Raw genomic sequence first — 21,910 nt, forward strand, 5'->3', positions numbered from 1 at the left:
AGGGGGGCAGGGAGCGATCCGCGCCCCCCTGGACGATGCCATAAATGAACAGAGGCAACCTTAGTGTGCGGGTGCGATCATACCAGCACTAATGCACCGGATCCCATCAGAACTCCGAAGTTAAGCGTGCTTGGGCGAGAGCAGTACTAGGATGGGTGACCCCCTGGGAAGTCCTCGTGTTGCACCCCTTTTTTTTGCTCCTTTCCAGTCCTCCCCGAGAAACGGTTCCGCGTCGGCGTAACCGTATTCCCCGTTTTTCCCCTGTGTTCTGGACTGTTGGGGTTCAGCGTTCGCTACAGTTTTCACGGTTTAAGGTTCCTTAACGTTCCCGGAGCTCATTTAAGAGCGAAAATCGTTAGGGATTTATAACCGCCTCCGGATCTTTGCAGCGTGCAGATCTTTAAAAAAAAAAACGTACGCCGCCTCCGAATCGGTCGGCGACTTTCGCTTCTGGCTTCTTACCGGTCCCGAGCGGGCCCCACTCATCGTGGAGGGGGGCAGGGAGCGATCCGCGCCCCCCTGGACGATGCCATAAATGAACAGAGGCAACCTTAGTGTGCGGGTGCGATCATACCAGCACTAATGCACCGGATCCCATCAGAACTCCGAAGTTAAGCGTGCTTGGGCGAGAGCAGTACTAGGATGGGTGACCCCCTGGGAAGTCCTCGTGTTGCACCCCTTTTTTTTGCTCCTTTCCAGTCCTCCCCGAGAAACGGTTCCGCGTCGGCGTAACCGTATTCCCCGTTTTTCCCCTGTGTTCTGGACTGTTGGGGTTCAGCGTTCGCTACAGTTTTCACGGTTTAAGGTTCCTTAACGTTCCCGGAGCTCATTTAAGAGCGAAAATCGTTAGGGATTTATAACCGCCTCCGGATCTTTGCAGCGTGCAGATCTTTAAAAAAAAAACGTACGCCGCCTCCGAATCGGTCGGCGACTTTCGCTTCTGGCTTCTTACCGGTCCCGAGCGGGCCCCACTCATCGTGGAGGGGGGCAGGGAGCGATCCGCGCCCCCCTGGACGATGCCATAAATGAACAGAGGCAACCTTAGTGTGCGGGTGCGATCATACCAGCACTAATGCACCGGATCCCATCAGAACTCCGAAGTTAAGCGTGCTTGGGCGAGAGCAGTACTAGGATGGGTGACCCCCTGGGAAGTCCTCGTGTTGCACCCCTTTTTTTTGCTCCTTTCCAGTCCTCCCCGAGAAACGGTTCCGCGTCGGCGTAACCGTATTCCCCGTTTTTCCCCTGTGTTCTGGACTGTTGGGGTTCAGCGTTCGCTACAGTTTTCACGGTTTAAGGTTCCTTAACGTTCCCGGAGCTCATTTAAGAGCGAAAATCGTTAGGGATTTATAACCGCCTCCGGATCTTTGCAGCGTGCAGATCTTTAAAAAAAAAAACGTACGCCGCCTCCGAATCGGTCGGCGACTTTCGCTTCTGGCTTCTTACCGGTCCCGAGCGGGCCCCACTCATCGTGGAGGGGGGCAGGGAGCGATCCGCGCCCCCCTGGACGATGCCATAAATGAACAGAGGCAACCTTAGTGTGCGGGTGCGATCATACCAGCACTAATGCACCGGATCCCATCAGAACTCCGAAGTTAAGCGTGCTTGGGCGAGAGCAGTACTAGGATGGGTGACCCCCTGGGAAGTCCTCGTGTTGCACCCCTTTTTTTTGCTCCTTTCCAGTCCTCCCCGAGAAACGGTTCCGCGTCGGCGTAACCGTATTCCCCGTTTTTCCCCTGTGTTCTGGACTGTTGGGGTTCAGCGTTCGCTACAGTTTTCACGGTTTAAGGTTCCTTAACGTTCCCGGAGCTCATTTAAGAGCGAAAATCGTTAGGGATTTATAACCGCCTCCGGATCTTTGCAGCGTGCAGATCTTTAAAAAAAAAAACGTACGCCGCCTCCGAATCGGTCGGCGACTTTCGCTTCTGGCTTCTTACCGGTCCCGAGCGGGCCCCACTCATCGTGGAGGGGGGCAGGGAGCGATCCGCGCCCCCCTGGACGATGCCATAAATGAACAGAGGCAACCTTAGTGTGCGGGTGCGATCATACCAGCACTAATGCACCGGATCCCATCAGAACTCCGAAGTTAAGCGTGCTTGGGCGAGAGCAGTACTAGGATGGGTGACCCCCTGGGAAGTCCTCGTGTTGCACCCCTTTTTTTTGCTCCTTTCCAGTCCTCCCCGAGAAACGGTTCCGCGTCGGCGTAACCGTATTCCCCGTTTTTCCCCTGTGTTCTGGACTGTTGGGGTTCAGCGTTCGCTACAGTTTTCACGGTTTAAGGTTCCTTAACGTTCCCGGAGCTCATTTAAGAGCGAAAATCGTTAGGGATTTATAACCGCCTCCGGATCTTTGCAGCGTGCAGATCTTTAAAAAAAAAACGTACGCCGCCTCCGAATCGGTCGGCGACTTTCGCTTCTGGCTTCTTACCGGTCCCGAGCGGGCCCCACTCATCGTGGAGGGGGGCAGGGAGCGATCCGCGCCCCCCTGGACGATGCCATAAATGAACAGAGGCAACCTTAGTGTGCGGGTGCGATCATACCAGCACTAATGCACCGGATCCCATCAGAACTCCGAAGTTAAGCGTGCTTGGGCGAGAGCAGTACTAGGATGGGTGACCCCCTGGGAAGTCCTCGTGTTGCACCCCTTTTTTTTGCTCCTTTCCAGTCCTCCCCGAGAAACGGTTCCGCGTCGGCGTAACCGTATTCCCCGTTTTTCCCCTGTGTTCTGGACTGTTGGGGTTCAGCGTTCGCTACAGTTTTCACGGTTTAAGGTTCCTTAACGTTCCCGGAGCTCATTTAAGAGCGAAAATCGTTAGGGATTTATAACCGCCTCCGGATCTTTGCAGCGTGCAGATCTTTAAAAAAAAAAACGTACGCCGCCTCCGAATCGGTCGGCGACTTTCGCTTCTGGCTTCTTACCGGTCCCGAGCGGGCCCCACTCATCGTGGAGGGGGGCAGGGAGCGATCCGCGCCCCCCTGGACGATGCCATAAATGAACAGAGGCAACCTTAGTGTGCGGGTGCGATCATACCAGCACTAATGCACCGGATCCCATCAGAACTCCGAAGTTAAGCGTGCTTGGGCGAGAGCAGTACTAGGATGGGTGACCCCCTGGGAAGTCCTCGTGTTGCACCCCTTTTTTTTGCTCCTTTCCAGTCCTCCCCGAGAAACGGTTCCGCGTCGGCGTAACCGTATTCCCCGTTTTTCCCCTGTGTTCTGGACTGTTGGGGTTCAGCGTTCGCTACAGTTTTCACGGTTTAAGGTTCCTTAACGTTCCCGGAGCTCATTTAAGAGCGAAAATCGTTAGGGATTTATAACCGCCTCCGGATCTTTGCAGCGTGCAGATCTTTAAAAAAAAAAACGTACGCCGCCTCCGAATCGGTCGGCGACTTTCGCTTCTGGCTTCTTACCGGTCCCGAGCGGGCCCCACTCATCGTGGAGGGGGGCAGGGAGCGATCCGCGCCCCCCTGGACGATGCCATAAATGAACAGAGGCAACCTTAGTGTGCGGGTGCGATCATACCAGCACTAATGCACCGGATCCCATCAGAACTCCGAAGTTAAGCGTGCTTGGGCGAGAGCAGTACTAGGATGGGTGACCCCCTGGGAAGTCCTCGTGTTGCACCCCTTTTTTTTGCTCCTTTCCAGTCCTCCCCGAGAAACGGTTCCGCGTCGGCGTAACCGTATTCCCCGTTTTTCCCCTGTGTTCTGGACTGTTGGGGTTCAGCGTTCGCTACAGTTTTCACGGTTTAAGGTTCCTTAACGTTCCCGGAGCTCATTTAAGAGCGAAAATCGTTAGGGATTTATAACCGCCTCCGGATCTTTGCAGCGTGCAGATCTTTAAAAAAAAAAACGTACGCCGCCTCCGAATCGGTCGGCGACTTTCGCTTCTGGCTTCTTACCGGTCCCGAGCGGGCCCCACTCATCGTGGAGGGGGGCAGGGAGCGATCCGCGCCCCCCTGGACGATGCCATAAATGAACAGAGGCAACCTTAGTGTGCGGGTGCGATCATACCAGCACTAATGCACCGGATCCCATCAGAACTCCGAAGTTAAGCGTGCTTGGGCGAGAGCAGTACTAGGATGGGTGACCCCCTGGGAAGTCCTCGTGTTGCACCCCTTTTTTTTGCTCCTTTCCAGTCCTCCCCGAGAAACGGTTCCGCGTCGGCGTAACCGTATTCCCCGTTTTTCCCCTGTGTTCTGGACTGTTGGGGTTCAGCGTTCGCTACAGTTTTCACGGTTTAAGGTTCCTTAACGTTCCCGGAGCTCATTTAAGAGCGAAAATCGTTAGGGATTTATAACCGCCTCCGGATCTTTGCAGCGTGCAGATCTTTAAAAAAAAAAACGTACGCCGCCTCCGAATCGGTCGGCGACTTTCGCTTCTGGCTTCTTACCGGTCCCGAGCGGGCCCCACTCATCGTGGAGGGGGGCAGGGAGCGATCCGCGCCCCCCTGGACGATGCCATAAATGAACAGAGGCAACCTTAGTGTGCGGGTGCGATCATACCAGCACTAATGCACCGGATCCCATCAGAACTCCGAAGTTAAGCGTGCTTGGGCGAGAGCAGTACTAGGATGGGTGACCCCCTGGGAAGTCCTCGTGTTGCACCCCTTTTTTTTGCTCCTTTCCAGTCCTCCCCGAGAAACGGTTCCGCGTCGGCGTAACCGTATTCCCCGTTTTTCCCCTGTGTTCTGGACTGTTGGGGTTCAGCGTTCGCTACAGTTTTCACGGTTTAAGGTTCCTTAACGTTCCCGGAGCTCATTTAAGAGCGAAAATCGTTAGGGATTTATAACCGCCTCCGGATCTTTGCAGCGTGCAGATCTTTAAAAAAAAAAACGTACGCCGCCTCCGAATCGGTCGGCGACTTTCGCTTCTGGCTTCTTACCGGTCCCGAGCGGGCCCCACTCATCGTGGAGGGGGGCAGGGAGCGATCCGCGCCCCCCTGGACGATGCCATAAATGAACAGAGGCAACCTTAGTGTGCGGGTGCGATCATACCAGCACTAATGCACCGGATCCCATCAGAACTCCGAAGTTAAGCGTGCTTGGGCGAGAGCAGTACTAGGATGGGTGACCCCCTGGGAAGTCCTCGTGTTGCACCCCTTTTTTTTGCTCCTTTCCAGTCCTCCCCGAGAAACGGTTCCGCGTCGGCGTAACCGTATTCCCCGTTTTTCCCCTGTGTTCTGGACTGTTGGGGTTCAGCGTTCGCTACAGTTTTCACGGTTTAAGGTTCCTTAACGTTCCCGGAGCTCATTTAAGAGCGAAAATCGTTAGGGATTTATAACCGCCTCCGGATCTTTGCAGCGTGCAGATCTTTAAAAAAAAAAACGTACGCCGCCTCCGAATCGGTCGGCGACTTTCGCTTCTGGCTTCTTACCGGTCCCGAGCGGGCCCCACTCATCGTGGAGGGGGGCAGGGAGCGATCCGCGCCCCCCTGGACGATGCCATAAATGAACAGAGGCAACCTTAGTGTGCGGGTGCGATCATACCAGCACTAATGCACCGGATCCCATCAGAACTCCGAAGTTAAGCGTGCTTGGGCGAGAGCAGTACTAGGATGGGTGACCCCCTGGGAAGTCCTCGTGTTGCACCCCTTTTTTTTGCTCCTTTCCAGTCCTCCCCGAGAAACGGTTCCGCGTCGGCGTAACCGTATTCCCCGTTTTTCCCCTGTGTTCTGGACTGTTGGGGTTCAGCGTTCGCTACAGTTTTCACGGTTTAAGGTTCCTTAACGTTCCCGGAGCTCATTTAAGAGCGAAAATCGTTAGGGATTTATAACCGCCTCCGGATCTTTGCAGCGTGCAGATCTTTAAAAAAAAAAACGTACGCCGCCTCCGAATCGGTCGGCGACTTTCGCTTCTGGCTTCTTACCGGTCCCGAGCGGGCCCCACTCATCGTGGAGGGGGGCAGGGAGCGATCCGCGCCCCCCTGGACGATGCCATAAATGAACAGAGGCAACCTTAGTGTGCGGGTGCGATCATACCAGCACTAATGCACCGGATCCCATCAGAACTCCGAAGTTAAGCGTGCTTGGGCGAGAGCAGTACTAGGATGGGTGACCCCCTGGGAAGTCCTCGTGTTGCACCCCTTTTTTTTGCTCCTTTCCAGTCCTCCCCGAGAAACGGTTCCGCGTCGGCGTAACCGTATTCCCCGTTTTTCCCCTGTGTTCTGGACTGTTGGGGTTCAGCGTTCGCTACAGTTTTCACGGTTTAAGGTTCCTTAACGTTCCCGGAGCTCATTTAAGAGCGAAAATCGTTAGGGATTTATAACCGCCTCCGGATCTTTGCAGCGTGCAGATCTTTAAAAAAAAAAACGTACGCCGCCTCCGAATCGGTCGGCGACTTTCGCTTCTGGCTTCTTACCGGTCCCGAGCGGGCCCCACTCATCGTGGAGGGGGGCAGGGAGCGATCCGCGCCCCCCTGGACGATGCCATAAATGAACAGAGGCAACCTTAGTGTGCGGGTGCGATCATACCAGCACTAATGCACCGGATCCCATCAGAACTCCGAAGTTAAGCGTGCTTGGGCGAGAGCAGTACTAGGATGGGTGACCCCCTGGGAAGTCCTCGTGTTGCACCCCTTTTTTTTGCTCCTTTCCAGTCCTCCCCGAGAAACGGTTCCGCGTCGGCGTAACCGTATTCCCCGTTTTTCCCCTGTGTTCTGGACTGTTGGGGTTCAGCGTTCGCTACAGTTTTCACGGTTTAAGGTTCCTTAACGTTCCCGGAGCTCATTTAAGAGCGAAAATCGTTAGGGATTTATAACCGCCTCCGGATCTTTGCAGCGTGCAGATCTTTAAAAAAAAAAACGTACGCCGCCTCCGAATCGGTCGGCGACTTTCGCTTCTGGCTTCTTACCGGTCCCGAGCGGGCCCCACTCATCGTGGAGGGGGGCAGGGAGCGATCCGCGCCCCCCTGGACGATGCCATAAATGAACAGAGGCAACCTTAGTGTGCGGGTGCGATCATACCAGCACTAATGCACCGGATCCCATCAGAACTCCGAAGTTAAGCGTGCTTGGGCGAGAGCAGTACTAGGATGGGTGACCCCCTGGGAAGTCCTCGTGTTGCACCCCTTTTTTTTGCTCCTTTCCAGTCCTCCCCGAGAAACGGTTCCGCGTCGGCGTAACCGTATTCCCCGTTTTTCCCCTGTGTTCTGGACTGTTGGGGTTCAGCGTTCGCTACAGTTTTCACGGTTTAAGGTTCCTTAACGTTCCCGGAGCTCATTTAAGAGCGAAAATCGTTAGGGATTTATAACCGCCTCCGGATCTTTGCAGCGTGCAGATCTTTAAAAAAAAAACGTACGCCGCCTCCGAATCGGTCGGCGACTTTCGCTTCTGGCTTCTTACCGGTCCCGAGCGGGCCCCACTCATCGTGGAGGGGGGCAGGGAGCGATCCGCGCCCCCCTGGACGATGCCATAAATGAACAGAGGCAACCTTAGTGTGCGGGTGCGATCATACCAGCACTAATGCACCGGATCCCATCAGAACTCCGAAGTTAAGCGTGCTTGGGCGAGAGCAGTACTAGGATGGGTGACCCCCTGGGAAGTCCTCGTGTTGCACCCCTTTTTTTTGCTCCTTTCCAGTCCTCCCCGAGAAACGGTTCCGCGTCGGCGTAACCGTATTCCCCGTTTTTCCCCTGTGTTCTGGACTGTTGGGGTTCAGCGTTCGCTACAGTTTTCACGGTTTAAGGTTCCTTAACGTTCCCGGAGCTCATTTAAGAGCGAAAATCGTTAGGGATTTATAACCGCCTCCGGATCTTTGCAGCGTGCAGATCTTTAAAAAAAAAACGTACGCCGCCTCCGAATCGGTCGGCGACTTTCGCTTCTGGCTTCTTACCGGTCCCGAGCGGGCCCCACTCATCGTGGAGGGGGGCAGGGAGCGATCCGCGCCCCCCTGGACGATGCCATAAATGAACAGAGGCAACCTTAGTGTGCGGGTGCGATCATACCAGCACTAATGCACCGGATCCCATCAGAACTCCGAAGTTAAGCGTGCTTGGGCGAGAGCAGTACTAGGATGGGTGACCCCCTGGGAAGTCCTCGTGTTGCACCCCTTTTTTTTGCTCCTTTCCAGTCCTCCCCGAGAAACGGTTCCGCGTCGGCGTAACCGTATTCCCCGTTTTTCCCCTGTGTTCTGGACTGTTGGGGTTCAGCGTTCGCTACAGTTTTCACGGTTTAAGGTTCCTTAACGTTCCCGGAGCTCATTTAAGAGCGAAAATCGTTAGGGATTTATAACCGCCTCCGGATCTTTGCAGCGTGCAGATCTTTAAAAAAAAAAACGTACGCCGCCTCCGAATCGGTCGGCGACTTTCGCTTCTGGCTTCTTACCGGTCCCGAGCGGGCCCCACTCATCGTGGAGGGGGGCAGGGAGCGATCCGCGCCCCCCTGGACGATGCCATAAATGAACAGAGGCAACCTTAGTGTGCGGGTGCGATCATACCAGCACTAATGCACCGGATCCCATCAGAACTCCGAAGTTAAGCGTGCTTGGGCGAGAGCAGTACTAGGATGGGTGACCCCCTGGGAAGTCCTCGTGTTGCACCCCTTTTTTTTGCTCCTTTCCAGTCCTCCCCGAGAAACGGTTCCGCGTCGGCGTAACCGTATTCCCCGTTTTTCCCCTGTGTTCTGGACTGTTGGGGTTCAGCGTTCGCTACAGTTTTCACGGTTTAAGGTTCCTTAACGTTCCCGGAGCTCATTTAAGAGCGAAAATCGTTAGGGATTTATAACCGCCTCCGGATCTTTGCAGCGTGCAGATCTTTAAAAAAAAAAACGTACGCCGCCTCCGAATCGGTCGGCGACTTTCGCTTCTGGCTTCTTACCGGTCCCGAGCGGGCCCCACTCATCGTGGAGGGGGGCAGGGAGCGATCCGCGCCCCCCTGGACGATGCCATAAATGAACAGAGGCAACCTTAGTGTGCGGGTGCGATCATACCAGCACTAATGCACCGGATCCCATCAGAACTCCGAAGTTAAGCGTGCTTGGGCGAGAGCAGTACTAGGATGGGTGACCCCCTGGGAAGTCCTCGTGTTGCACCCCTTTTTTTTGCTCCTTTCCAGTCCTCCCCGAGAAACGGTTCCGCGTCGGCGTAACCGTATTCCCCGTTTTTCCCCTGTGTTCTGGACTGTTGGGGTTCAGCGTTCGCTACAGTTTTCACGGTTTAAGGTTCCTTAACGTTCCCGGAGCTCATTTAAGAGCGAAAATCGTTAGGGATTTATAACCGCCTCCGGATCTTTGCAGCGTGCAGATCTTTAAAAAAAAAACGTACGCCGCCTCCGAATCGGTCGGCGACTTTCGCTTCTGGCTTCTTACCGGTCCCGAGCGGGCCCCACTCATCGTGGAGGGGGGCAGGGAGCGATCCGCGCCCCCCTGGACGATGCCATAAATGAACAGAGGCAACCTTAGTGTGCGGGTGCGATCATACCAGCACTAATGCACCGGATCCCATCAGAACTCCGAAGTTAAGCGTGCTTGGGCGAGAGCAGTACTAGGATGGGTGACCCCCTGGGAAGTCCTCGTGTTGCACCCCTTTTTTTTGCTCCTTTCCAGTCCTCCCCGAGAAACGGTTCCGCGTCGGCGTAACCGTATTCCCCGTTTTTCCCCTGTGTTCTGGACTGTTGGGGTTCAGCGTTCGCTACAGTTTTCACGGTTTAAGGTTCCTTAACGTTCCCGGAGCTCATTTAAGAGCGAAAATCGTTAGGGATTTATAACCGCCTCCGGATCTTTGCAGCGTGCAGATCTTTAAAAAAAAAAACGTACGCCGCCTCCGAATCGGTCGGCGACTTTCGCTTCTGGCTTCTTACCGGTCCCGAGCGGGCCCCACTCATCGTGGAGGGGGGCAGGGAGCGATCCGCGCCCCCCTGGACGATGCCATAAATGAACAGAGGCAACCTTAGTGTGCGGGTGCGATCATACCAGCACTAATGCACCGGATCCCATCAGAACTCCGAAGTTAAGCGTGCTTGGGCGAGAGCAGTACTAGGATGGGTGACCCCCTGGGAAGTCCTCGTGTTGCACCCCTTTTTTTTGCTCCTTTCCAGTCCTCCCCGAGAAACGGTTCCGCGTCGGCGTAACCGTATTCCCCGTTTTTCCCCTGTGTTCTGGACTGTTGGGGTTCAGCGTTCGCTACAGTTTTCACGGTTTAAGGTTCCTTAACGTTCCCGGAGCTCATTTAAGAGCGAAAATCGTTAGGGATTTATAACCGCCTCCGGATCTTTGCAGCGTGCAGATCTTTAAAAAAAAAACGTACGCCGCCTCCGAATCGGTCGGCGACTTTCGCTTCTGGCTTCTTACCGGTCCCGAGCGGGCCCCACTCATCGTGGAGGGGGGCAGGGAGCGATCCGCGCCCCCCTGGACGATGCCATAAATGAACAGAGGCAACCTTAGTGTGCGGGTGCGATCATACCAGCACTAATGCACCGGATCCCATCAGAACTCCGAAGTTAAGCGTGCTTGGGCGAGAGCAGTACTAGGATGGGTGACCCCCTGGGAAGTCCTCGTGTTGCACCCCTTTTTTTTGCTCCTTTCCAGTCCTCCCCGAGAAACGGTTCCGCGTCGGCGTAACCGTATTCCCCGTTTTTCCCCTGTGTTCTGGACTGTTGGGGTTCAGCGTTCGCTACAGTTTTCACGGTTTAAGGTTCCTTAACGTTCCCGGAGCTCATTTAAGAGCGAAAATCGTTAGGGATTTATAACCGCCTCCGGATCTTTGCAGCGTGCAGATCTTTAAAAAAAAAACGTACGCCGCCTCCGAATCGGTCGGCGACTTTCGCTTCTGGCTTCTTACCGGTCCCGAGCGGGCCCCACTCATCGTGGAGGGGGGCAGGGAGCGATCCGCGCCCCCCTGGACGATGCCATAAATGAACAGAGGCAACCTTAGTGTGCGGGTGCGATCATACCAGCACTAATGCACCGGATCCCATCAGAACTCCGAAGTTAAGCGTGCTTGGGCGAGAGCAGTACTAGGATGGGTGACCCCCTGGGAAGTCCTCGTGTTGCACCCCTTTTTTTTGCTCCTTTCCAGTCCTCCCCGAGAAACGGTTCCGCGTCGGCGTAACCGTATTCCCCGTTTTTCCCCTGTGTTCTGGACTGTTGGGGTTCAGCGTTCGCTACAGTTTTCACGGTTTAAGGTTCCTTAACGTTCCCGGAGCTCATTTAAGAGCGAAAATCGTTAGGGATTTATAACCGCCTCCGGATCTTTGCAGCGTGCAGATCTTTAAAAAAAAAAACGTACGCCGCCTCCGAATCGGTCGGCGACTTTCGCTTCTGGCTTCTTACCGGTCCCGAGCGGGCCCCACTCATCGTGGAGGGGGGCAGGGAGCGATCCGCGCCCCCCTGGACGATGCCATAAATGAACAGAGGCAACCTTAGTGTGCGGGTGCGATCATACCAGCACTAATGCACCGGATCCCATCAGAACTCCGAAGTTAAGCGTGCTTGGGCGAGAGCAGTACTAGGATGGGTGACCCCCTGGGAAGTCCTCGTGTTGCACCCCTTTTTTTTGCTCCTTTCCAGTCCTCCCCGAGAAACGGTTCCGCGTCGGCGTAACCGTATTCCCCGTTTTTCCCCTGTGTTCTGGACTGTTGGGGTTCAGCGTTCGCTACAGTTTTCACGGTTTAAGGTTCCTTAACGTTCCCGGAGCTCATTTAAGAGCGAAAATCGTTAGGGATTTATAACCGCCTCCGGATCTTTGCAGCGTGCAGATCTTTAAAAAAAAAAACGTACGCCGCCTCCGAATCGGTCGGCGACTTTCGCTTCTGGCTTCTTACCGGTCCCGAGCGGGCCCCACTCATCGTGGAGGGGGGCAGGGAGCGATCCGCGCCCCCCTGGACGATGCCATAAATGAACAGAGGCAACCTTAGTGTGCGGGTGCGATCATACCAGCACTAATGCACCGGATCCCATCAGAACTCCGAAGTTAAGCGTGCTTGGGCGAGAGCAGTACTAGGATGGGTGACCCCCTGGGAAGTCCTCGTGTTGCACCCCTTTTTTTTGCTCCTTTCCAGTCCTCCCCGAGAAACGGTTCCGCGTCGGCGTAACCGTATTCCCCGTTTTTCCCCTGTGTTCTGGACTGTTGGGGTTCAGCGTTCGCTACAGTTTTCACGGTTTAAGGTTCCTTAACGTTCCCGGAGCTCATTTAAGAGCGAAAATCGTTAGGGATTTATAACCGCCTCCGGATCTTTGCAGCGTGCAGATCTTTAAAAAAAAAACGTACGCCGCCTCCGAATCGGTCGGCGACTTTCGCTTCTGGCTTCTTACCGGTCCCGAGCGGGCCCCACTCATCGTGGAGGGGGGCAGGGAGCGATCCGCGCCCCCCTGGACGATGCCATAAATGAACAGAGGCAACCTTAGTGTGCGGGTGCGATCATACCAGCACTAATGCACCGGATCCCATCAGAACTCCGAAGTTAAGCGTGCTTGGGCGAGAGCAGTACTAGGATGGGTGACCCCCTGGGAAGTCCTCGTGTTGCACCCCTTTTTTTTGCTCCTTTCCAGTCCTCCCCGAGAAACGGTTCCGCGTCGGCGTAACCGTATTCCCCGTTTTTCCCCTGTGTTCTGGACTGTTGGGGTTCAGCGTTCGCTACAGTTTTCACGGTTTAAGGTTCCTTAACGTTCCCGGAGCTCATTTAAGAGCGAAAATCGTTAGGGATTTATAACCGCCTCCGGATCTTTGCAGCGTGCAGATCTTTAAAAAAAAAAACGTACGCCGCCTCCGAATCGGTCGGCGACTTTCGCTTCTGGCTTCTTACCGGTCCCGAGCGGGCCCCACTCATCGTGGAGGGGGGCAGGGAGCGATCCGCGCCCCCCTGGACGATGCCATAAATGAACAGAGGCAACCTTAGTGTGCGGGTGCGATCATACCAGCACTAATGCACCGGATCCCATCAGAACTCCGAAGTTAAGCGTGCTTGGGCGAGAGCAGTACTAGGATGGGTGACCCCCTGGGAAGTCCTCGTGTTGCACCCCTTTTTTTTGCTCCTTTCCAGTCCTCCCCGAGAAACGGTTCCGCGTCGGCGTAACCGTATTCCCCGTTTTTCCCCTGTGTTCTGGACTGTTGGGGTTCAGCGTTCGCTACAGTTTTCACGGTTTAAGGTTCCTTAACGTTCCCGGAGCTCATTTAAGAGCGAAAATCGTTAGGGATTTATAACCGCCTCCGGATCTTTGCAGCGTGCAGATCTTTAAAAAAAAAAACGTACGCCGCCTCCGAATCGGTCGGCGACTTTCGCTTCTGGCTTCTTACCGGTCCCGAGCGGGCCCCACTCATCGTGGAGGGGGGCAGGGAGCGATCCGCGCCCCCCTGGACGATGCCATAAATGAACAGAGGCAACCTTAGTGTGCGGGTGCGATCATACCAGCACTAATGCACCGGATCCCATCAGAACTCCGAAGTTAAGCGTGCTTGGGCGAGAGCAGTACTAGGATGGGTGACCCCCTGGGAAGTCCTCGTGTTGCACCCCTTTTTTTTGCTCCTTTCCAGTCCTCCCCGAGAAACGGTTCCGCGTCGGCGTAACCGTATTCCCCGTTTTTCCCCTGTGTTCTGGACTGTTGGGGTTCAGCGTTCGCTACAGTTTTCACGGTTTAAGGTTCCTTAACGTTCCCGGAGCTCATTTAAGAGCGAAAATCGTTAGGGATTTATAACCGCCTCCGGATCTTTGCAGCGTGCAGATCTTTAAAAAAAAAAACGTACGCCGCCTCCGAATCGGTCGGCGACTTTCGCTTCTGGCTTCTTACCGGTCCCGAGCGGGCCCCACTCATCGTGGAGGGGGGCAGGGAGCGATCCGCGCCCCCCTGGACGATGCCATAAATGAACAGAGGCAACCTTAGTGTGCGGGTGCGATCATACCAGCACTAATGCACCGGATCCCATCAGAACTCCGAAGTTAAGCGTGCTTGGGCGAGAGCAGTACTAGGATGGGTGACCCCCTGGGAAGTCCTCGTGTTGCACCCCTTTTTTTTGCTCCTTTCCAGTCCTCCCCGAGAAACGGTTCCGCGTCGGCGTAACCGTATTCCCCGTTTTTCCCCTGTGTTCTGGACTGTTGGGGTTCAGCGTTCGCTACAGTTTTCACGGTTTAAGGTTCCTTAACGTTCCCGGAGCTCATTTAAGAGCGAAAATCGTTAGGGATTTATAACCGCCTCCGGATCTTTGCAGCGTGCAGATCTTTAAAAAAAAAACGTACGCCGCCTCCGAATCGGTCGGCGACTTTCGCTTCTGGCTTCTTACCGGTCCCGAGCGGGCCCCACTCATCGTGGAGGGGGGCAGGGAGCGATCCGCGCCCCCCTGGACGATGCCATAAATGAACAGAGGCAACCTTAGTGTGCGGGTGCGATCATACCAGCACTAATGCACCGGATCCCATCAGAACTCCGAAGTTAAGCGTGCTTGGGCGAGAGCAGTACTAGGATGGGTGACCCCCTGGGAAGTCCTCGTGTTGCACCCCTTTTTTTTGCTCCTTTCCAGTCCTCCCCGAGAAACGGTTCCGCGTCGGCGTAACCGTATTCCCCGTTTTTCCCCTGTGTTCTGGACTGTTGGGGTTCAGCGTTCGCTACAGTTTTCACGGTTTAAGGTTCCTTAACGTTCCCGGAGCTCATTTAAGAGCGAAAATCGTTAGGGATTTATAACCGCCTCCGGATCTTTGCAGCGTGCAGATCTTTAAAAAAAAAAACGTACGCCGCCTCCGAATCGGTCGGCGACTTTCGCTTCTGGCTTCTTACCGGTCCCGAGCGGGCCCCACTCATCGTGGAGGGGGGCAGGGAGCGATCCGCGCCCCCCTGGACGATGCCATAAATGAACAGAGGCAACCTTAGTGTGCGGGTGCGATCATACCAGCACTAATGCACCGGATCCCATCAGAACTCCGAAGTTAAGCGTGCTTGGGCGAGAGCAGTACTAGGATGGGTGACCCCCTGGGAAGTCCTCGTGTTGCACCCCTTTTTTTTGCTCCTTTCCAGTCCTCCCCGAGAAACGGTTCCGCGTCGGCGTAACCGTATTCCCCGTTTTTCCCCTGTGTTCTGGACTGTTGGGGTTCAGCGTTCGCTACAGTTTTCACGGTTTAAGGTTCCTTAACGTTCCCGGAGCTCATTTAAGAGCGAAAATCGTTAGGGATTTATAACCGCCTCCGGATCTTTGCAGCGTGCAGATCTTTAAAAAAAAAAACGTACGCCGCCTCCGAATCGGTCGGCGACTTTCGCTTCTGGCTTCTTACCGGTCCCGAGCGGGCCCCACTCATCGTGGAGGGGGGCAGGGAGCGATCCGCGCCCCCCTGGACGATGCCATAAATGAACAGAGGCAACCTTAGTGTGCGGGTGCGATCATACCAGCACTAATGCACCGGATCCCATCAGAACTCCGAAGTTAAGCGTGCTTGGGCGAGAGCAGTACTAGGATGGGTGACCCCCTGGGAAGTCCTCGTGTTGCACCCCTTTTTTTTGCTCCTTTCCAGTCCTCCCCGAGAAACGGTTCCGCGTCGGCGTAACCGTATTCCCCGTTTTTCCCCTGTGTTCTGGACTGTTGGGGTTCAGCGTTCGCTACAGTTTTCACGGTTTAAGGTTCCTTAACGTTCCCGGAGCTCATTTAAGAGCGAAAATCGTTAGGGATTTATAACCGCCTCCGGATCTTTGCAGCGTGCAGATCTTTAAAAAAAAAAACGTACGCCGCCTCCGAATCGGTCGGCGACTTTCGCTTCTGGCTTCTTACCGGTCCCGAGCGGGCCCCACTCATCGTGGAGGGGGGCAGGGAGCGATCCGCGCCCCCCTGGACGATGCCATAAATGAACAGAGGCAACCTTAGTGTGCGGGTGCGATCATACCAGCACTAATGCACCGGATCCCATCAGAACTCCGAAGTTAAGCGTGCTTGGGCGAGAGCAGTACTAGGATGGGTGACCCCCTGGGAAGTCCTCGTGTTGCACCCCTTTTTTTTGCTCCTTTCCAGTCCTCCCCGAGAAACGGTTCCGCGTCGGCGTAACCGTATTCCCCGTTTTTCCCCTGTGTTCTGGACTGTTGGGGTTCAGCGTTCGCTACAGTTTTCACGGTTTAAGGTTCCTTAACGTTCCCGGAGCTCATTTAAGAGCGAAAATCGTTAGGGATTTATAACCGCCTCCGGATCTTTGCAGCGTGCAGATCTTTAAAAAAAAAAACGTACGCCGCCTCCGAATCGGTCGGCGACTTTCGCTTCTGGCTTCTTACCGGTCCCGAGCGGGCCCCACTCATCGTGGAGGGGGGCAGGGAGCGATCCGCGCCCCCCTGGACGATGCCATAAATGAACAGAGGCAACCTTAGTGTGCGGGTGCGATCATACCAGCACTAATGCACCGGATCCCATCAGAACTCCGAAGTTAAGCGTGCTTGGGCGAGAGCAGTACTAGGATGGGTGACCCCCTGGGAAGTCCTCGTGTTGCACCCCTTTTTTTTGCTCCTTTCCAGTCCTCCCCGAGAAACGGTTCCGCGTCGGCGTAACCGTATTCCCCGTTTTTCCCCTGTGTTCTGGACTGTTGGGGTTCAGCGTTCGCTACAGTTTTCACGGTTTAAGGTTCCTTAACGTTCCCGGAGCTCATTTAAGAGCGAAAATCGTTAGGGATTTATAACCGCCTCCGGATCTTTGCAGCGTGCAGATCTTTAAAAAAAAAAACGTACGCCGCCTCCGAATCGGTCGGCGACTTTCGCTTCTGGCTTCTTACCGGTCCCGAGCGGGCCCCACTCATCGTGGAGGGGGGCAGGGAGCGATCCGCGCCCCCCTGGACGATGCCATAAATGAACAGAGGCAACCTTAGTGTGCGGGTGCGATCATACCAGCACTAATGCACCGGATCCCATCAGAACTCCGAAGTTAAGCGTGCTTGGGCGAGAGCAGTACTAGGATGGGTGACCCCCTGGGAAGTCCTCGTGTTGCACCCCTTTTTTTTGCTCCTTTCCAGTCCTCCCCGAGAAACGGTTCCGCGTCGGCGTAACCGTATTCCCCGTTTTTCCCCTGTGTTCTGGACTGTTGGGGTTCAGCGTTCGCTACAGTTTTCACGGTTTAAGGTTCCTTAACGTTCCCGGAGCTCATTTAAGAGCGAAAATCGTTAGGGATTTATAACCGCCTCCGGATCTTTGCAGCGTGCAGATCTTTAAAAAAAAAAACGTACGCCGCCTCCGAATCGGTCGGCGACTTTCGCTTCTGGCTTCTTACCGGTCCCGAGCGGGCCCCACTCATCGTGGAGGGGGGCAGGGAGCGATCCGCGCCCCCCTGGACGATGCCATAAATGAACAGAGGCAACCTTAGTGTGCGGGTGCGATCATACCAGCACTAATGCACCGGATCCCATCAGAACTCCGAAGTTAAGCGTGCTTGGGCGAGAGCAGTACTAGGATGGGTGACCCCCTGGGAAGTCCTCGTGTTGCACCCCTTTTTTTTGCTCCTTTCCAGTCCTCCCCGAGAAACGGTTCCGCGTCGGCGTAACCGTATTCCCCGTTTTTCCCCTGTGTTCTGGACTGTTGGGGTTCAGCGTTCGCTACAGTTTTCACGGTTTAAGGTTCCTTAACGTTCCCGGAGCTCATTTAAGAGCGAAAATCGTTAGGGATTTATAACCGCCTCCGGATCTTTGCAGCGTGCAGATCTTTAAAAAAAAAACGTACGCCGCCTCCGAATCGGTCGGCGACTTTCGCTTCTGGCTTCTTACCGGTCCCGAGCGGGCCCCACTCATCGTGGAGGGGGGCAGGGAGCGATCCGCGCCCCCCTGGACGATGCCATAAATGAACAGAGGCAACCTTAGTGTGCGGGTGCGATCATACCAGCACTAATGCACCGGATCCCATCAGAACTCCGAAGTTAAGCGTGCTTGGGCGAGAGCAGTACTAGGATGGGTGACCCCCTGGGAAGTCCTCGTGTTGCACCCCTTTTTTTTGCTCCTTTCCAGTCCTCCCCGAGAAACGGTTCCGCGTCGGCGTAACCGTATTCCCCGTTTTTCCCCTGTGTTCTGGACTGTTGGGGTTCAGCGTTCGCTACAGTTTTCACGGTTTAAGGTTCCTTAACGTTCCCGGAGCTCATTTAAGAGCGAAAATCGTTAGGGATTTATAACCGCCTCCGGATCTTTGCAGCGTGCAGATCTTTAAAAAAAAAACGTACGCCGCCTCCGAATCGGTCGGCGACTTTCGCTTCTGGCTTCTTACCGGTCCCGAGCGGGCCCCACTCATCGTGGAGGGGGGCAGGGAGCGATCCGCGCCCCCCTGGACGATGCCATAAATGAACAGAGGCAACCTTAGTGTGCGGGTGCGATCATACCAGCACTAATGCACCGGATCCCATCAGAACTCCGAAGTTAAGCGTGCTTGGGCGAGAGCAGTACTAGGATGGGTGACCCCCTGGGAAGTCCTCGTGTTGCACCCCTTTTTTTTGCTCCTTTCCAGTCCTCCCCGAGAAACGGTTCCGCGTCGGCGTAACCGTATTCCCCGTTTTTCCCCTGTGTTCTGGACTGTTGGGGTTCAGCGTTCGCTACAGTTTTCACGGTTTAAGGTTCCTTAACGTTCCCGGAGCTCATTTAAGAGCGAAAATCGTTAGGGATTTATAACCGCCTCCGGATCTTTGCAGCGTGCAGATCTTTAAAAAAAAAAACGTACGCCGCCTCCGAATCGGTCGGCGACTTTCGCTTCTGGCTTCTTACCGGTCCCGAGCGGGCCCCACTCATCGTGGAGGGGGGCAGGGAGCGATCCGCGCCCCCCTGGACGATGCCATAAATGAACAGAGGCAACCTTAGTGTGCGGGTGCGATCATACCAGCACTAATGCACCGGATCCCATCAGAACTCCGAAGTTAAGCGTGCTTGGGCGAGAGCAGTACTAGGATGGGTGACCCCCTGGGAAGTCCTCGTGTTGCACCCCTTTTTTTTGCTCCTTTCCAGTCCTCCCCGAGAAACGGTTCCGCGTCGGCGTAACCGTATTCCCCGTTTTTCCCCTGTGTTCTGGACTGTTGGGGTTCAGCGTTCGCTACAGTTTTCACGGTTTAAGGTTCCTTAACGTTCCCGGAGCTCATTTAAGAGCGAAAATCGTTAGGGATTTATAACCGCCTCCGGATCTTTGCAGCGTGCAGATCTTTAAAAAAAAAACGTACGCCGCCTCCGAATCGGTCGGCGACTTTCGCTTCTGGCTTCTTACCGGTCCCGAGCGGGCCCCACTCATCGTGGAGGGGGGCAGGGAGCGATCCGCGCCCCCCTGGACGATGCCATAAATGAACAGAGGCAACCTTAGTGTGCGGGTGCGATCATACCAGCACTAATGCACCGGATCCCATCAGAACTCCGAAGTTAAGCGTGCTTGGGCGAGAGCAGTACTAGGATGGGTGACCCCCTGGGAAGTCCTCGTGTTGCACCCCTTTTTTTTGCTCCTTTCCAGTCCTCCCCGAGAAACGGTTCCGCGTCGGCGTAACCGTATTCCCCGTTTTTCCCCTGTGTTCTGGACTGTTGGGGTTCAGCGTTCGCTACAGTTTTCACGGTTTAAGGTTCCTTAACGTTCCCGGAGCTCATTTAAGAGCGAAAATCGTTAGGGATTTATAACCGCCTCCGGATCTTTGCAGCGTGCAGATCTTTAAAAAAAAAACGTACGCCGCCTCCGAATCGGTCGGCGACTTTCGCTTCTGGCTTCTTACCGGTCCCGAGCGGGCCCCACTCATCGTGGAGGGGGGCAGGGAGCGATCCGCGCCCCCCTGGACGATGCCATAAATGAACAGAGGCAACCTTAGTGTGCGGGTGCGATCATACCAGCACTAATGCACCGGATCCCATCAGAACTCCGAAGTTAAGCGTGCTTGGGCGAGAGCAGTACTAGGATGGGTGACCCCCTGGGAAGTCCTCGTGTTGCACCCCTTTTTTTTGCTCCTTTCCAGTCCTCCCCGAGAAACGGTTCCGCGTCGGCGTAACCGTATTCCCCGTTTTTCCCCTGTGTTCTGGACTGTTGGGGTTCAGCGTTCGCTACAGTTTTCACGGTTTAAGGTTCCTTAACGTTCCCGGAGCTCATTTAAGAGCGAAAATCGTTAGGGATTTATAACCGCCTCCGGATCTTTGCAGCGTGCAGATCTTTAAAAAAAAAACGTACGCCGCCTCCGAATCGGTCGGCGACTTTCGCTTCTGGCTTCTTACCGGTCCCGAGCGGGCCCCACTCATCGTGGAGGGGGGCAGGGAGCGATCCGCGCCCCCCTGGACGATGCCATAAATGAACAGAGGCAACCTTAGTGTGCGGGTGCGATCATACCAGCACTAATGCACCGGATCCCATCAGAACTCCGAAGTTAAGCGTGCTTGGGCGAGAGCAGTACTAGGATGGGTGACCCCCTGGGAAGTCCTCGTGTTGCACCCCTTTTTTTTGCTCCTTTCCAGTCCTCCCCGAGAAACGGTTCCGCGTCGGCGTAACCGTATTCCCCGTTTTTCCCCTGTGTTCTGGACTGTTGGGGTTCAGCGTTCGCTACAGTTTTCACGGTTTAAGGTTCCTTAACGTTCCCGGAGCTCATTTAAGAGCGAAAATCGTTAGGGATTTATAACCGCCTCCGGATCTTTGCAGCGTGCAGATCTTTAAAAAAAAAACGTACGCCGCCTCCGAATCGGTCGGCGACTTTCGCTTCTGGCTTCTTACCGGTCCCGAGCGGGCCCCACTCATCGTGGAGGGGGGCAGGGAGCGATCCGCGCCCCCCTGGACGATGCCATAAATGAACAGAGGCAACCTTAGTGTGCGGGTGCGATCATACCAGCACTAATGCACCGGATCCCATCAGAACTCCGAAGTTAAGCGTGCTTGGGCGAGAGCAGTACTAGGATGGGTGACCCCCTGGGAAGTCCTCGTGTTGCACCCCTTTTTTTTGCTCCTTTCCAGTCCTCCCCGAGAAACGGTTCCGCGTCGGCGTAACCGTATTCCCCGTTTTTCCCCTGTGTTCTGGACTGTTGGGGTTCAGCGTTCGCTACAGTTTTCACGGTTTAAGGTTCCTTAACGTTCCCGGAGCTCATTTAAGAGCGAAAATCGTTAGGGATTTATAACCGCCTCCGGATCTTTGCAGCGTGCAGATCTTTAAAAAAAAAAACGTACGCCGCCTCCGAATCGGTCGGCGACTTTCGCTTCTGGCTTCTTACCGGTCCCGAGCGGGCCCCACTCATCGTGGAGGGGGGCAGGGAGCGATCCGCGCCCCCCTGGACGATGCCATAAATGAACAGAGGCAACCTTAGTGTGCGGGTGCGATCATACCAGCACTAATGCACCGGATCCCATCAGAACTCCGAAGTTAAGCGTGCTTGGGCGAGAGCAGTACTAGGATGGGTGACCCCCTGGGAAGTCCTCGTGTTGCACCCCTTTTTTTTGCTCCTTTCCAGTCCTCCCCGAGAAACGGTTCCGCGTCGGCGTAACCGTATTCCCCGTTTTTCCCCTGTGTTCTGGACTGTTGGGGTTCAGCGTTCGCTACAGTTTTCACGGTTTAAGGTTCCTTAACGTTCCCGGAGCTCATTTAAGAGCGAAAATCGTTAGGGATTTATAACCGCCTCCGGATCTTTGCAGCGTGCAGATCTTTAAAAAAAAAAACGTACGCCGCCTCCGAATCGGTCGGCGACTTTCGCTTCTGGCTTCTTACCGGTCCCGAGCGGGCCCCACTCATCGTGGAGGGGGGCAGGGAGCGATCCGCGCCCCCCTGGACGATGCCATAAATGAACAGAGGCAACCTTAGTGTGCGGGTGCGATCATACCAGCACTAATGCACCGGATCCCATCAGAACTCCGAAGTTAAGCGTGCTTGGGCGAGAGCAGTACTAGGATGGGTGACCCCCTGGGAAGTCCTCGTGTTGCACCCCTTTTTTTTGCTCCTTTCCAGTCCTCCCCGAGAAACGGTTCCGCGTCGGCGTAACCGTATTCCCCGTTTTTCCCCTGTGTTCTGGACTGTTGGGGTTCAGCGTTCGCTACAGTTTTCACGGTTTAAGGTTCCTT

The 21,910-nt window shown here is 55.0% G+C and overlaps 45 non-coding genes across 45 annotated transcripts; all 45 read left to right on the forward strand.

Moving 5' to 3' along the window:
• Positions 1-69: 69 nt before the first annotated feature.
• LOC127793408 (5S ribosomal RNA) lies at positions 70-188 on the forward strand. The gene has a single exon (XR_008021398.1). It is a non-coding gene; the product is annotated as a 5S ribosomal RNA (ribosomal RNA).
• Positions 189-560: 372 nt separating this feature from the next.
• Positions 561-679, forward strand: LOC127793409 (5S ribosomal RNA). Its single transcript, XR_008021399.1, has one exon. It is a non-coding gene; the product is annotated as a 5S ribosomal RNA (ribosomal RNA).
• Positions 680-1,050: 371 nt separating this feature from the next.
• Positions 1,051-1,169, forward strand: LOC127793410 (5S ribosomal RNA). Its single transcript, XR_008021400.1, has one exon. It is a non-coding gene; the product is annotated as a 5S ribosomal RNA (ribosomal RNA).
• A 372-nt stretch (positions 1,170-1,541) lies between these two features.
• Positions 1,542-1,660, forward strand: LOC127793411 (5S ribosomal RNA). The gene has a single exon (XR_008021401.1). It is a non-coding gene; the product is annotated as a 5S ribosomal RNA (ribosomal RNA).
• A 372-nt stretch (positions 1,661-2,032) lies between these two features.
• LOC127793412 (5S ribosomal RNA) lies at positions 2,033-2,151 on the forward strand. Its single transcript, XR_008021402.1, has one exon. It is a non-coding gene; the product is annotated as a 5S ribosomal RNA (ribosomal RNA).
• Positions 2,152-2,522: 371 nt separating this feature from the next.
• Positions 2,523-2,641, forward strand: LOC127793413 (5S ribosomal RNA). The gene has a single exon (XR_008021403.1). It is a non-coding gene; the product is annotated as a 5S ribosomal RNA (ribosomal RNA).
• Positions 2,642-3,013: 372 nt separating this feature from the next.
• On the forward strand, positions 3,014-3,132 carry LOC127793415 (5S ribosomal RNA). The gene has a single exon (XR_008021405.1). It is a non-coding gene; the product is annotated as a 5S ribosomal RNA (ribosomal RNA).
• A 372-nt stretch (positions 3,133-3,504) lies between these two features.
• LOC127793416 (5S ribosomal RNA) lies at positions 3,505-3,623 on the forward strand. The gene has a single exon (XR_008021406.1). It is a non-coding gene; the product is annotated as a 5S ribosomal RNA (ribosomal RNA).
• Positions 3,624-3,995: 372 nt separating this feature from the next.
• Positions 3,996-4,114, forward strand: LOC127793417 (5S ribosomal RNA). The gene has a single exon (XR_008021407.1). It is a non-coding gene; the product is annotated as a 5S ribosomal RNA (ribosomal RNA).
• Positions 4,115-4,486: 372 nt separating this feature from the next.
• LOC127793418 (5S ribosomal RNA) lies at positions 4,487-4,605 on the forward strand. The gene has a single exon (XR_008021408.1). It is a non-coding gene; the product is annotated as a 5S ribosomal RNA (ribosomal RNA).
• Positions 4,606-4,977: 372 nt separating this feature from the next.
• Positions 4,978-5,096, forward strand: LOC127793419 (5S ribosomal RNA). Its single transcript, XR_008021410.1, has one exon. It is a non-coding gene; the product is annotated as a 5S ribosomal RNA (ribosomal RNA).
• A 372-nt stretch (positions 5,097-5,468) lies between these two features.
• LOC127793420 (5S ribosomal RNA) lies at positions 5,469-5,587 on the forward strand. The gene has a single exon (XR_008021411.1). It is a non-coding gene; the product is annotated as a 5S ribosomal RNA (ribosomal RNA).
• A 372-nt stretch (positions 5,588-5,959) lies between these two features.
• LOC127793421 (5S ribosomal RNA) lies at positions 5,960-6,078 on the forward strand. The gene has a single exon (XR_008021412.1). It is a non-coding gene; the product is annotated as a 5S ribosomal RNA (ribosomal RNA).
• Positions 6,079-6,450: 372 nt separating this feature from the next.
• Positions 6,451-6,569, forward strand: LOC127793422 (5S ribosomal RNA). The gene has a single exon (XR_008021413.1). It is a non-coding gene; the product is annotated as a 5S ribosomal RNA (ribosomal RNA).
• Positions 6,570-6,941: 372 nt separating this feature from the next.
• Positions 6,942-7,060, forward strand: LOC127793423 (5S ribosomal RNA). The gene has a single exon (XR_008021414.1). It is a non-coding gene; the product is annotated as a 5S ribosomal RNA (ribosomal RNA).
• A 371-nt stretch (positions 7,061-7,431) lies between these two features.
• LOC127793424 (5S ribosomal RNA) lies at positions 7,432-7,550 on the forward strand. Its single transcript, XR_008021416.1, has one exon. It is a non-coding gene; the product is annotated as a 5S ribosomal RNA (ribosomal RNA).
• A 371-nt stretch (positions 7,551-7,921) lies between these two features.
• On the forward strand, positions 7,922-8,040 carry LOC127793426 (5S ribosomal RNA). The gene has a single exon (XR_008021418.1). It is a non-coding gene; the product is annotated as a 5S ribosomal RNA (ribosomal RNA).
• Positions 8,041-8,412: 372 nt separating this feature from the next.
• On the forward strand, positions 8,413-8,531 carry LOC127793427 (5S ribosomal RNA). The gene has a single exon (XR_008021419.1). It is a non-coding gene; the product is annotated as a 5S ribosomal RNA (ribosomal RNA).
• A 372-nt stretch (positions 8,532-8,903) lies between these two features.
• Positions 8,904-9,022, forward strand: LOC127793428 (5S ribosomal RNA). The gene has a single exon (XR_008021420.1). It is a non-coding gene; the product is annotated as a 5S ribosomal RNA (ribosomal RNA).
• A 371-nt stretch (positions 9,023-9,393) lies between these two features.
• LOC127793429 (5S ribosomal RNA) lies at positions 9,394-9,512 on the forward strand. The gene has a single exon (XR_008021422.1). It is a non-coding gene; the product is annotated as a 5S ribosomal RNA (ribosomal RNA).
• Positions 9,513-9,884: 372 nt separating this feature from the next.
• LOC127793430 (5S ribosomal RNA) lies at positions 9,885-10,003 on the forward strand. The gene has a single exon (XR_008021423.1). It is a non-coding gene; the product is annotated as a 5S ribosomal RNA (ribosomal RNA).
• Positions 10,004-10,374: 371 nt separating this feature from the next.
• LOC127793313 (5S ribosomal RNA) lies at positions 10,375-10,493 on the forward strand. The gene has a single exon (XR_008021302.1). It is a non-coding gene; the product is annotated as a 5S ribosomal RNA (ribosomal RNA).
• Positions 10,494-10,864: 371 nt separating this feature from the next.
• On the forward strand, positions 10,865-10,983 carry LOC127793314 (5S ribosomal RNA). The gene has a single exon (XR_008021303.1). It is a non-coding gene; the product is annotated as a 5S ribosomal RNA (ribosomal RNA).
• Positions 10,984-11,355: 372 nt separating this feature from the next.
• Positions 11,356-11,474, forward strand: LOC127793315 (5S ribosomal RNA). The gene has a single exon (XR_008021304.1). It is a non-coding gene; the product is annotated as a 5S ribosomal RNA (ribosomal RNA).
• Positions 11,475-11,846: 372 nt separating this feature from the next.
• Positions 11,847-11,965, forward strand: LOC127793316 (5S ribosomal RNA). The gene has a single exon (XR_008021305.1). It is a non-coding gene; the product is annotated as a 5S ribosomal RNA (ribosomal RNA).
• Positions 11,966-12,336: 371 nt separating this feature from the next.
• LOC127793317 (5S ribosomal RNA) lies at positions 12,337-12,455 on the forward strand. Its single transcript, XR_008021306.1, has one exon. It is a non-coding gene; the product is annotated as a 5S ribosomal RNA (ribosomal RNA).
• Positions 12,456-12,827: 372 nt separating this feature from the next.
• Positions 12,828-12,946, forward strand: LOC127793319 (5S ribosomal RNA). The gene has a single exon (XR_008021308.1). It is a non-coding gene; the product is annotated as a 5S ribosomal RNA (ribosomal RNA).
• A 372-nt stretch (positions 12,947-13,318) lies between these two features.
• On the forward strand, positions 13,319-13,437 carry LOC127793320 (5S ribosomal RNA). The gene has a single exon (XR_008021309.1). It is a non-coding gene; the product is annotated as a 5S ribosomal RNA (ribosomal RNA).
• A 372-nt stretch (positions 13,438-13,809) lies between these two features.
• On the forward strand, positions 13,810-13,928 carry LOC127793321 (5S ribosomal RNA). The gene has a single exon (XR_008021310.1). It is a non-coding gene; the product is annotated as a 5S ribosomal RNA (ribosomal RNA).
• A 371-nt stretch (positions 13,929-14,299) lies between these two features.
• On the forward strand, positions 14,300-14,418 carry LOC127793322 (5S ribosomal RNA). The gene has a single exon (XR_008021311.1). It is a non-coding gene; the product is annotated as a 5S ribosomal RNA (ribosomal RNA).
• Positions 14,419-14,790: 372 nt separating this feature from the next.
• On the forward strand, positions 14,791-14,909 carry LOC127793323 (5S ribosomal RNA). Its single transcript, XR_008021312.1, has one exon. It is a non-coding gene; the product is annotated as a 5S ribosomal RNA (ribosomal RNA).
• Positions 14,910-15,281: 372 nt separating this feature from the next.
• On the forward strand, positions 15,282-15,400 carry LOC127793324 (5S ribosomal RNA). Its single transcript, XR_008021313.1, has one exon. It is a non-coding gene; the product is annotated as a 5S ribosomal RNA (ribosomal RNA).
• Positions 15,401-15,772: 372 nt separating this feature from the next.
• Positions 15,773-15,891, forward strand: LOC127793326 (5S ribosomal RNA). The gene has a single exon (XR_008021314.1). It is a non-coding gene; the product is annotated as a 5S ribosomal RNA (ribosomal RNA).
• A 372-nt stretch (positions 15,892-16,263) lies between these two features.
• Positions 16,264-16,382, forward strand: LOC127793327 (5S ribosomal RNA). The gene has a single exon (XR_008021315.1). It is a non-coding gene; the product is annotated as a 5S ribosomal RNA (ribosomal RNA).
• A 372-nt stretch (positions 16,383-16,754) lies between these two features.
• On the forward strand, positions 16,755-16,873 carry LOC127793328 (5S ribosomal RNA). The gene has a single exon (XR_008021316.1). It is a non-coding gene; the product is annotated as a 5S ribosomal RNA (ribosomal RNA).
• A 372-nt stretch (positions 16,874-17,245) lies between these two features.
• Positions 17,246-17,364, forward strand: LOC127793329 (5S ribosomal RNA). The gene has a single exon (XR_008021317.1). It is a non-coding gene; the product is annotated as a 5S ribosomal RNA (ribosomal RNA).
• Positions 17,365-17,735: 371 nt separating this feature from the next.
• On the forward strand, positions 17,736-17,854 carry LOC127793331 (5S ribosomal RNA). Its single transcript, XR_008021319.1, has one exon. It is a non-coding gene; the product is annotated as a 5S ribosomal RNA (ribosomal RNA).
• Positions 17,855-18,225: 371 nt separating this feature from the next.
• On the forward strand, positions 18,226-18,344 carry LOC127793332 (5S ribosomal RNA). The gene has a single exon (XR_008021320.1). It is a non-coding gene; the product is annotated as a 5S ribosomal RNA (ribosomal RNA).
• Positions 18,345-18,716: 372 nt separating this feature from the next.
• Positions 18,717-18,835, forward strand: LOC127793333 (5S ribosomal RNA). Its single transcript, XR_008021321.1, has one exon. It is a non-coding gene; the product is annotated as a 5S ribosomal RNA (ribosomal RNA).
• A 371-nt stretch (positions 18,836-19,206) lies between these two features.
• LOC127793334 (5S ribosomal RNA) lies at positions 19,207-19,325 on the forward strand. The gene has a single exon (XR_008021322.1). It is a non-coding gene; the product is annotated as a 5S ribosomal RNA (ribosomal RNA).
• A 371-nt stretch (positions 19,326-19,696) lies between these two features.
• LOC127793335 (5S ribosomal RNA) lies at positions 19,697-19,815 on the forward strand. Its single transcript, XR_008021323.1, has one exon. It is a non-coding gene; the product is annotated as a 5S ribosomal RNA (ribosomal RNA).
• Positions 19,816-20,186: 371 nt separating this feature from the next.
• Positions 20,187-20,305, forward strand: LOC127793336 (5S ribosomal RNA). Its single transcript, XR_008021324.1, has one exon. It is a non-coding gene; the product is annotated as a 5S ribosomal RNA (ribosomal RNA).
• A 371-nt stretch (positions 20,306-20,676) lies between these two features.
• LOC127793337 (5S ribosomal RNA) lies at positions 20,677-20,795 on the forward strand. The gene has a single exon (XR_008021325.1). It is a non-coding gene; the product is annotated as a 5S ribosomal RNA (ribosomal RNA).
• Positions 20,796-21,167: 372 nt separating this feature from the next.
• On the forward strand, positions 21,168-21,286 carry LOC127793338 (5S ribosomal RNA). The gene has a single exon (XR_008021326.1). It is a non-coding gene; the product is annotated as a 5S ribosomal RNA (ribosomal RNA).
• Positions 21,287-21,658: 372 nt separating this feature from the next.
• LOC127793339 (5S ribosomal RNA) lies at positions 21,659-21,777 on the forward strand. The gene has a single exon (XR_008021327.1). It is a non-coding gene; the product is annotated as a 5S ribosomal RNA (ribosomal RNA).
• The last annotated feature ends 133 nt before the right edge of the window (positions 21,778-21,910 follow it).

This window comes from Diospyros lotus, unplaced genomic scaffold, assembly GCF_014633365.1.
Source record: "Diospyros lotus cultivar Yz01 unplaced genomic scaffold, ASM1463336v1 superscaf2, whole genome shotgun sequence".
NCBI lineage: Eukaryota > Viridiplantae > Streptophyta > Magnoliopsida > Ericales > Ebenaceae > Diospyros > Diospyros lotus.